At 32.0% G+C, this 11,593-nt stretch overlaps 1 pseudogene; it reads right to left on the bottom strand.

Annotated features, from left to right (window-relative positions):
• Positions 1-2,345: 2,345 nt before the first annotated feature.
• Positions 2,346-11,390, bottom strand: LOC133199938 (uncharacterized; annotated as a pseudogene).
• Between the last annotated feature and the right edge of the window lie 203 nt (positions 11,391-11,593).

Here is an 11,593-nt window from a genome sequence, read left to right as displayed (position 1 = left end):
CTGATGAATTGATGTGATGTTCTCCATCATAGAATAATCATGAAAATTGATGTTCACATTATCGTGTTGTTGTTTACTGCTACAGCGGAAACACGCGGTAATCTCGGTTCGTATCAACTCTTACAGTGATGAGTCGTGTATTTAATAAATTTATTATTTAATAAATTTTGCGAGTGCTTGTTTCAAAATGGTTTAAATTTAAATTTCATGTCAGTTTAGGTGTCTAATTATATTTTATATAAAGAATATATGACACATACAGCAATATAAATTCTGACTCTTTCGACGTAAAGACTCTTAGGGAATATACATGTACATTTTTTTTACTCAACATTATTCTATGTATAAAAATAGATAAGTAAATTCATTATGTGAAAAAAAAAAACACACTTCACTAAACAGGTTTAAAGATATTATTTGTTTTTTTAACCAATTATTTTGTAAAAAGCATTTATTTCAATGAAAATATATAATAAAATAGTACTAAACAATATGTTGTTCCGAGTGAGGCGCAACGAAATCGACCTTGACGTTAAATATTGATCAGCCCCGATTTTTCAACAAAAAATTACGCGGAGGTCCAAAATTCAAACTATCGTAATTCAGAAAGTACTGAGAGTTAGAAGACCAGTAAAGGCTTGTTGAAATGGAAATTTTCTTCACTTTTACCAGCTGTATTTTGTCTTCCCTATTTCAATATAAATATACAAGTAAAAATGAGCTTTGTTTAAATATTATGAATGAAAACGAGAAAAAACACAAACGTGGAAGAAAATGCTTGTTTTTACAAAATATTTTAAAGTAAAAACAACAATTTTTACATATTTTAAAAGCAGAGAAAATATGCTTTTTAAGTATATCAAACTTTCTTTATGCAATTAATCAGGAAAAAATATGCCAATCGTCGGGAAAATCGTCCTTGCTTTGGAAATTTGCGCCATTTTCGAAAAGTCATGAATGTCTTCAAAACGTAAAATATATTCATTACCGACGTATAATCTATAAAATATTTACAGGGTTTAAAAGTAGAGAAAATTTCCTAAAAAAATGATATATAGATTATATACCTTAATGCTATCATAAAAAAGATACGGAGATCCTGTTTTCGCGAAGTCTTGTTTTAACGCGCTATCGGTCATATTGACCGATGCGGTAGAGAAGGGGTCAAACAAGAAAACATATTGACGCAAGCGTCAAATGGGCCGCAAAAAATAATTTTTGTATGAAGCATTATTGGTTGTTTATAAAAGAAACACACCACCAGGAAAAAAATGATGAGTTGTACTTATTTTTTTTATGGTAAATTTTAATATAATTTCAGCAGCACATGCTTCGAAGTTAAAATTTCTATTTAAAATTCAGTTCGTTACTGTAAGCACTTCTAACGGTACTTTTATGACCATTTCCAAGATATGCAGTAGTAGAGAAAACATTGATTTGAACGTAATTCCAATACAAACTTTAACTCATAATTCATCTCTTGGAGAAAATGTATTTTAAACGATTTGTTTGTGGCATTGTCTTGAAATTAAACTTAATGCCCAGGTTTAAATGTTTTCAAAAGACCACACAATAAAATAGAAATAACTTATTTTAAAAGACTGTCAGTCAAGATCATGCTCATCGAAAACAGGGAAGAAATTGTGCACAATGGTAAAAGTAAGCCAAAGAAATTTTCTCCTGGAATTAAAAATCTTGTTTACACTTCTGTTCACATTTCTTTTCTTTTTTTTTTTTGCATGTGGTTTGAAAAGAATGAAAAATGAACACAAACTTTCTACAACGAAATTTATTGTACATAACATGACTAGATTACATAAAAATTTCACACCTCAGTGACTAGAAAACACAAAAAGACTAAATAAAAAAATAAAAAAAAAATCAACAGGTTGAAATAATGTGACCATTAAAAGGGACTGTAATACTTCAATGTACTAAATTAAAAAAAAAAATCACAAAAAAATTAGGTTCAAATAATGAACAAAATATGCATACTGCATGTGTACACCCGTACTGGTCGTAACTCTTTTTGGACTAAAACAAACATGACAACCACCCTCTACTGTCTTTACTTGTCCATTGGAATTGTTTCGTAAAACCATTTCTACATTTTGATTCTTAAACCGCACATTACTTCCACAGAAAAACTCAACACCAGCATTGGGGAAATACATAAACGTACTAAATTAAAAAAATAAAACACAAAAAACAATAGGTTCAAATAATGAACAAAATCATGCATATTGTGTACACCCTGATGGTTTACACTTATTTTGAACTAAAAAAAAATACAACCACTCTCTAATCCAGTTCAGAAATAGTAAACGGCTCAACAGCGTTTAATTTCACTTTGTGATATTGTAAAAGGTGTTGTTTGCACTGATGCAAGATTTGAATCTGATTGGCAGCCTCGAAATCAACATATGAATGAGTTCTTCTTTGGTATCAACTTTCAGCTCCTCTTGTAAAATATTATCAAGCATGCTTTTAAATACGGTTATCTTCCGATCGTGTTTTTGTTTTTCTCCTTTTTTGAAGAGGAATGTTACTCTAAATGTTTTCTTAATACTGCTGGTCCGTTTGCATACTGGGCACTCTGTCTACATATTTTTTCTGTCTACAAGCTTAAAATAAATAAATAAAATCATCTAACCAGAATTTATCTCATATTGCCAGGTGGTATACCTTTTACACACAGATTCATTTTATTTTGTTTCACAAGTACAAATAATATTCGACAGGAAAAAAAAGAATGCTAATTTATAATTTTTATACTTCTGTAAAATTCTAATCAATTTACCTGCATTGTCACAACAGATGTAAACATCTACATCAGTGAAGTCAGTAAGAACAATTTCTTCAGGCATGGTATTTTCAAGTTCTTCTGAGAAATCTGGATCTAAGTTTGAACAATCCATATCTTCTTCACCTACTTGTACGTTGTTGTCAGCAACAAACTTCAAGATAAAAACATAACTTATTAAATCTTTGTTTCAAAAAAAAAAAAATAATACAAAAATACAAAAATATCTGTTTAATTTATATATTACCTCACAGGAAGATGTTGGGCAAGTGGTTAGCTGTTTTCGTGTTTGAAACACTTTGGGATAAACATTTGTGACTTTTACTGTGTCCCCAACATTAAATGGACTCAGGGCATTCTTGTTAAATAAGCAAACTTTGGCCACACTGGTGCTGTCTTTTATCATAATTGATTTCACAGCTAAACTACCTTCTTGCCGATACTTCAATGGTGAAACCTAAAACATGTACACATTGGACTCTTGGTAGAAAATTGTCTTTTATGCAAATATTTTTCTTATCAAAATACAGTTTTCAATCAAAAACAATTGTGCAATATGGTTAAATCTATGGGTAATGGCATCAATCTTTGAAGTAAATTGATCTTGTTTTAATTACCTTGAATATCTTCCCAGTAACTTGTGATTTGTCTGGTGATTGCAGAGTATCCTTAAGTGGTTTTGGCTCACCTTGTGCTGGAGAATTTTCAGGTAGAGTTGGTATATCTACTTCTTGACTGGTTTCAACTGAAGCTGCATATGCAATAACACTTTTCGAAGTTATCCACAAATCACTGCTCGTTTTCTTCAGTGCATTTTGGAATTTAAAGGTCATCCCCTCCTTGATCATGTCAAACCTTGCTTTTTGATATATTCTGATTTTGTAAACTTCAGTGTCTTTCCCACCAATTATGTTAAAAAAATGCATGGTCTTGTTTGACGATTTGTTGAAATAGGATTGAAGTTCTTTTGAGTTCTTTAAAACCTTTAAGGTTACTGTCACTGTTTCGTCTAATGATTCCTGAGACTAGAGAGAAATGATAATATTTTTACAAACATGCACAACACTTTTAGCTTACTATATATGTATTTTAAGCTAACAAATCAGACTGGTGTCATTTATATACTGCAGAAGTAAATTATTTCACATGGGATTAATTTATAAAATGTACACGATAACAAACTTGTCAAAGCCTAGTTCGAAGTACATTAAAAACTAACAATGACAATTCAAGAAATCTTTTTGTTTTTCAACTCACGTACTGAATAGAAATTTTGATTGCACAAAATTGGGACCTTGTGGTAATAAGTACATATACAGTATATACAAAATTTTGCAACTAAAGAGCAAAGACTGTGGAATCATCATTGTTCATGAAACAATATTTGAGGATTACATGTCATCAAAATTTTTCCTCCCCCCTAAAAAGAACTTTTTTAACCTAGCTGCTAATTAAATGCACTGTATACAAATTACCCACAAAATTTCATCAAATGATCTGGTTAAATTTTGGTTATCCACAAATATTAAATCCAAATAATTTAAAATGATTCCATTGTAAAATTTGCAGTTTCCATGTCAATTATAAAAATGACAATACTTCAAGTAACTTAAATTTTGTATAATTTTAAGTGTTGTTAGCTGAGAACTTACAATACATATTAATTTACTAATATTCTTCAGCCTTTCATATTCTATAAACCGTTCACGGTAGCTCAGTCGGTAGAGCGCTCGCTCCGTGATCGGGAGGTCGTGAGTTCGAATCTCGGCGGCGACAGACCTAAGTCGATAAAAAATAGGTAGCAACTGTTCCTTCGCCATGCGCTCGGCACTTTGAAGTGAAAGTTGCGGGTCCTTCGGATGAGACCTTAAAAACCGAGGCCCCGTGTCACGGCAGGCGTTGGCACGATAAAGATCCCTCACTGCTCAATGGCCCTGAGTGCCGAGTAAAGGTCAAAATTTGAAGCCCATCACCGGTATATGGTGACGTCTCTATATGAGTGAAAAATTCTCGAATGGGACGTAAAACAATATACAATCAATCAATCATATTCTATAATAACATCATCTGAAGCTCTTATTTTTGAGGGATCAAAGTTTATCAAAATCAAGCCTGTGCTAGAAGTTACCCTGCTTAGTGCAACATATGCCATACCAAATTCAAACACAGTACTACCTAAATCAATAACTGCTGAGTTTTAAGAAATTCCTTAAACTTTATGAATTGTGCATGCCCAAGATAACATTAAAGGAAACTGTGCACGTACTACATGTCTACCTCTGTAAACAAATTTATGCTCATATGGTTCCATTGCAACTGGACTATGAAGAGTGGATTCTTGTTTCATCATTACTCTTCCAATTTTAGGATCATCAAACTTCACATATATACATGATGGCTTATCTTTGTCACTTGTAAAAGTAATATTCACAATTGTTCCAATAGCTCCATTAACCAAACCATTTTCAGTTTTAATATTCCTCATAAGCATAACTCTTGCTCCAACAGATACCATCAACAAGTTTCTTAACCCTCCAGCAATACTATCATTGGAAGGAATATGATTCTCTAAGACTTGTCCCATGAAATTGTCATCTTCTGTTGAATAAAAATGATCAGCATAGATTCTGATAGTATTTCCCAATTTACTTAGTTGTTTATTATTATACATTTCTACTTGCTTTCTTGTGGGATAAATATGTAAAAAAAAATCAGAAAACTTAATTTCATCATATTGTAATCTAGTTTTCAAAAAGGATACATCATTTTCTTGAGACATACCAATACGCACTCTATTCAAAAGCAAATAATATGATAAATCAGAACTTTGTCTGTTATTTTCCTTCAAGAACATAGGTTGAAATAAATGCCAAAGTAACTCATTCTTGAATGCAAAATTTCCTTTCACAGGTCGCAACTGAAAAAAATCTCCAACAGCAATTATATTGCATCCACCAAGTGGAAGGTCACTATCTTTTATTTCTGATAAACGCCTGCTAATAAATGTTAACATGTCACTACTGACCATACTTATTTTATCAATGACAACCGTTTGAACATTTTCAAATTCTTTACTGTGTAACTAGATAAACTTGCATAATTCAAATACTGTGCCACAGGAACTCTTAACAATGAATGAATTGTACGACCATTTATATTATTTGCAGCTGTTCCAGTTGGAGCACATACAACAACACAATTTGAATTTAAAACTCTTGCACATAATAATTGCATGTATGCAATAATAACTTTTGTAGTAAAAGTTTTACCTACACCAGCTCCACCTGTTAAAAATAAATGAAACGGTTACTCATTCTTTTCAAATTTAAACTTCACAAAACAAAATGCCTCTAACTGGGATGGTGTTAATCTCTTCACACTTTCTCGAAATTCAACAATTGACATTGAGCAAGAAAAACTGTGCATATGCAAATCATCATCAAATACTTCTGTTGCATTTTTATTTGTATTTGAAGTTCCAGATTCATTCGCATCAGCAAATAAAGTTTCTAATACAAGATCATTATTCAAGGAAAACAAAGTGTCATTTTTGGCGTTTTCAGTAGATGAGTTACAAGACAATTCTGACATCAATTTCAGCTTCCGAATTGTATTTTCAATTTGTTCCGTGAATGAAAAGATAATGAAATCAATGTTTGTATTGAATAATTGTCTCTTATTAATAAATGCTTCCTTAGTGTTGGAATAAGGATGAACAAGCTCATTTTCAGATTTGCGTGGCAATAATAAAAGTAGCATGGAATAAAAATGATCATCTGAAGATGGAGGAAAATGTGGAAAACGAACAACACTTGGTTTTTTGCATTTCTTCATAACCACATCATACATTTCAATATAAATACGGGACAGAGAAACTCTCTTTGGCATTTCATTGCTACATTTCTTGTACCAGGAACAAAACTTGAATAAACACATATCACTTAATTCCACAGGTCGACAATGATAATAATCAATTATATTTGTCTGAAACACTTCTGTAGAATTATCATCAAGAATTTCAATATCTTTTCTACTTTTTAAAATCCTGTATCTTTTACTTGGTTGTCTTGTATTCAGATAAACAAAACACCTGGTTACATGAATTAAATTCAAATTGCTTAATCTGTAAGCAGCTTCTTGGGAACTCAATCGCCTATGGCGCAAAACTGTTAGTCCTATTTTCAACAATCGCTCATGTCGTGGAATAGGATTTTCTTTAAAAATGTTGTGAATTAGTTGACCCAGCGCATTTCTTAACTCATCTGGCTCTGACTTGCAAATATAACTACACACATAATATGCTGCACCCTCAGCATTACAAACCATCTGGATATCCATATTTGCTCTCCAGTGTCTTAATATATCAGGATTGTATGAATTTATCATCACATCTTTACTTGTTCTTTTTGTTGTGTAAAACTTTCCTTTATTCTTATTAGACAAATTTATATTTCCGACAACACTAGTCTTTCACACTCTCGTTTTGGAAAACCAAATCTACAACATGACTTAAACCCTTTACTACAGTAGGAAGTATGAGAATGACTTTGTAATGTAGTCACTAACTGAAACATTTCAGCATCATGCTCACAGTTAGGAATAACAGAACATATTGTTTTATCTATATAATGAATGCGTGTTGGAATTGTTAAATTTGAAATTTCATTGGGAACATCTTCAATCCATAAAAACATATGTATGTGTGGGCTTCCTCTATTTTGAAATTCTACCCTTGCAAAGTAATCCATAACTTTACCTAAAGGATATTTATTACTCTGAATTACATATTTCATTAAAGACTTAAATCTGCGTTCAAAGTGTATTGCAGTCATTAAAGGATCACTTCTCATACCACTTCCAAAACCTTTCCATTGTTTAGCTTCATCAAAATCAATATCATGTAACATTATTCCTAATTCTGGCCAATGCAAATCATCTGCTGACAAGGTCATGAAAAGTGTCGGTGGACCTAAACATCGAAACATCGCCAGTAAATTATACAATTGGTTTCTGAAATAAGTCACAGTTCCACGAATATTTTTCATGAACATGTAAGAATTTTCTTTCAACTCGGCATTATTCTGCAAATTTTTGACATCACATGCATTAACACACTCGGCACTATTTTGACCCTTCCTTATTCGCATGTTTATATTTATCTCTGATTTCAGAGAGGCAAGATCAAATGAAACAGCAGAATGTAACAGATAAGTCAAATCCTTCCTGAAATTTCCATTTTTGTTATATAACCTGTATTTGAAATACATAGATCTTGAAATTTTCTTAGGTCTATTGTAATTTAAACCATTTTTACCATATGGGAAGAGCCAAGGAAATGCCATTTCTTCACCACTTTCCATTTCGTACACTCTTACAGGTTTTTCTGAAATATGAGGTACATTAATTATGCCCTCATTTCCAAATACAGAAATGTCGTTAGGTACTGTACTATTCATTGGTGTAAGTGTAGCACTTTCCATATCAAAATCTTGAAAATTATCCATTTCTTTGTCTGCCAATAATTTTTCATTTTCTTCAGAAATAGCAATGTGTTCATATAGTAAGTTATTTCTTTTCAACCATAAAAGTGCTTTTTTAACTTTACTGGGGGAAACAAAATATTTGAATTTTTCAGATTCCACATAACCTTTGTGTTCATAATTTACTACAAAAAAACATCCGTCATTAATACTTTCAGGTAGTTGATTTGCAATAACTTGCACATTTGTTGGCAAGTTTAGAATTAACCCTTTTTCAGCCATCTGACCCCCTGGTAAAATAATCACTGTCATAAATATTTGAATCATTGCAATTAATCTTTTTTCAATTAATGACAGATTTCGCAGTTCTGAAGGAATTTCAAATATTTTTAAGCAGTTAGCTTCAGTGGATAAATATGGAACTTCTTTTTTCTTTATTGAAGAATGACAAGTTTGACACAACACATCACTTCCATTAGTTGTTACATGCGTTAAGTTTTTTAGCTCTGTATTTTTTTAAATTGTGTGTCTGGTTTTGAAATAAAAATCTGTCACAACAAGCACATGAAAAAGTTGGACGTTCTCTTATTCTACTCTCATAAGCATGAACATGATTTTTATCATGCAAATAATTCAAATCAGGTCGTGTAGGATATGCATCTGATATTGTAGAAAAACATGACACACTATCAAAAATGTTAAAACTGCCACCACTACTCTCGTCTTTCAGTATCAGATTGTGTGCAGATCTCTCACCATCTTCAAAAGACACATTTTCATGAAAGTACTTCTGAGGAACATTAACTGCTTGTTCTACTTGCTTTCTCTTGTTTTTCTTCATTGAACAAACTTTTTTGTTTGATAATTTACAATAATTATGAAAATTATTTTTACTACTACAATCATAACTGGTAAAATCTGATATTGTTTTCTCTTTGCTCTTCACACAAGTTATTTATTTCATCTTTATTTGAAATCATACTAGAATCAAAATTGTACGAAGGAAAGTGCAACGGAGTTATATCATATCTCATATTGCTATACAATGTTGATATATATTGGAAAAATTCTTCTACATTTTCAAACTGAAGCATGACAGCATTCCCATTTTCATTAGGAAAACCAAAAGAATCTCTTTGATGCGAGTCAAAAACATAGACAGAGTTGTCACGTACATTACTATATACTGCCACAGTATTTCGTCCAAAAGTAACTAAATGAAAACTTGAAATTCCGTTACACTCTAAGAAAACATTTTCAAATGACATTTCACCAGCATCTACATTAACAACATCATGAACAACGCCATAATATCTGTCAAAATAATACTCAATTTCACCAGGTAACCCGTTCCACGAATATAATGTTGATGGCAAATCTCTATGAGATAAATAACCATACTCACGACCAGAGGACAAAATATGACCATAAAAATTCGTACCGTTCGCAACAGTTTGATTCAAATCACTGGGAGATAAATTTGATAACTCAGGCATATGTTTAACAAACATGAGCAGGGCAACTAAAGATATCGCAGTACATTGTACACCATTATCGGGTTGGAACTGGGCACAGCCTTGATGACAATTTGCTAACAAACTTCTTACCATTTTCTCTGTCAGCCTGAGTACCGCACTGTAACCGCAACCACGTGTGTCGAGAATTTGTGCGATAAATACCGTAATCATCCGAATGCACAAAGGAAAGCGCGGGAAGGAAAATCCTTTGTTGGTACTAATATTGTGTATACCGATCCCGATACATTGTGTTGACAACAATGAAAAAACTCCGATATTTTCCGAATAGATTATCAATGCCATGACCTACTTCATATTTACGAGCAAAACAACAAAATGTAATGATTTTAAATTGTTTTTGACGTATTCATAATATTATTATAAGCATAAAAATTTACTTAATATTATATACCTGAAACTTTACTTTTAATACATAAAAATAAGTGTAAATAGTAATTCTGAAAAAAAAACTATCCCGCAGAAATACAGTCACAGTTTCTAAATGTATATCAAATAACGGACCGCCTCCTGGCGGCCCTTAATAAGCAAAAAAAAAACTTGACATTGAAAGTGTAATCTTTCAAACTTCATTTCTTTGCATGACATAAACAAAGTACAATTCATTTAAGATTGACCTAAAATACTTTACACAGATGTCATTCCAGTAACTTTTAGTATAAGGCATTGTTCCTTTTCAAAGATACGAGCAAATGGTAATTTAAATTGAGCAAGCACATGAACTGTAAGAATGAAAAATACAAGTTTATAAAACACATACCCGGGAGCTTGCACTGGCATGTCATATTATGAAACTAATTCTAATATTAATGGAGACTGATACAGATGATCCCCAATACTACCCTTACTCCTTATTAGTGCTCTATTCCCTTTAAGTTCATTTGACAATTTTTTTGTATTATAGACATTAGTATTTTTGTTTCAGCCACTCAAAGTGTAGGGTAAATGCATGCACACGGGGTAATGTTAATATTTGATTATTATGTCGTCTTATTCAGACAACAAAATAATATATCTTTATATTCCTTTATCAAGTATATCAATCATTTAATTAACTCATTGCAAGCACACATACATGTGCATGCATGTACAAACTAAATCAGCTTCATTCCACACATCTACAACTATTTGCCTATTAACCCTGAAAAGGGTTCATCTAAATCAGATGACTGCTTAAATGAGAACATTCTGGCACAAAAAAAGTTCTGAAGAAGAATTAAAAAGTAAGAAGAAAAAACAGTAAAATCATTATGTTCCTGTAAGTCTTTTGGGGGACATAATTTAACATGGAATTTTTGTATCTTAGTTTTTAAATATCTTCTTCAGTTTATCTACAATGTAGCCTGGAAAGATTTTGTCATGAATGAACTTAAAACTACATGCCACTCTATTTCTAGGGATGCTATCTGGAGCACACCCTTCAAAGTCTGGATTTGGTATCCTATTGGTGGTGTGACTCCCCTTCAGCCATGATACTTTGATTCTGGCTTTGGACACGTCATTAGTTATGGCCAGCCATGGCTCTCCATCAACAACATCCCTTTGACGGATTGGTGTGATGGCCACAACCATGCCTATTTCTACAGTGCTGCTATCCTATAAGTTGACAATCCTATCCTATCCTATCGTGAATCCTGCATCCACAATCCTATCCTGTGATTTCAGTCTAATCCTATCCTATCCTATCCTGCTACTTTCAGTTTTTTAATATTTAAGAGTTAATTTGACAAAACGAAAAAATAATAAAATGACCATCATATATAAATTAGTTATAA

The sequence above is a fragment of the Saccostrea echinata genome, unplaced genomic scaffold, assembly GCF_033153115.1.
Source record: "Saccostrea echinata isolate AGI-Se365-2 ecotype Australia unplaced genomic scaffold, CSIRO_AGI_Sech_v1 ptg000036l, whole genome shotgun sequence".
Taxonomy (NCBI): domain Eukaryota; kingdom Metazoa; phylum Mollusca; class Bivalvia; order Ostreida; family Ostreidae; genus Saccostrea; species Saccostrea echinata.
The sequence above is the reverse complement of the archived record's forward strand: the minus strand, read 5'-3'. Positions and strand labels throughout refer to the sequence as shown.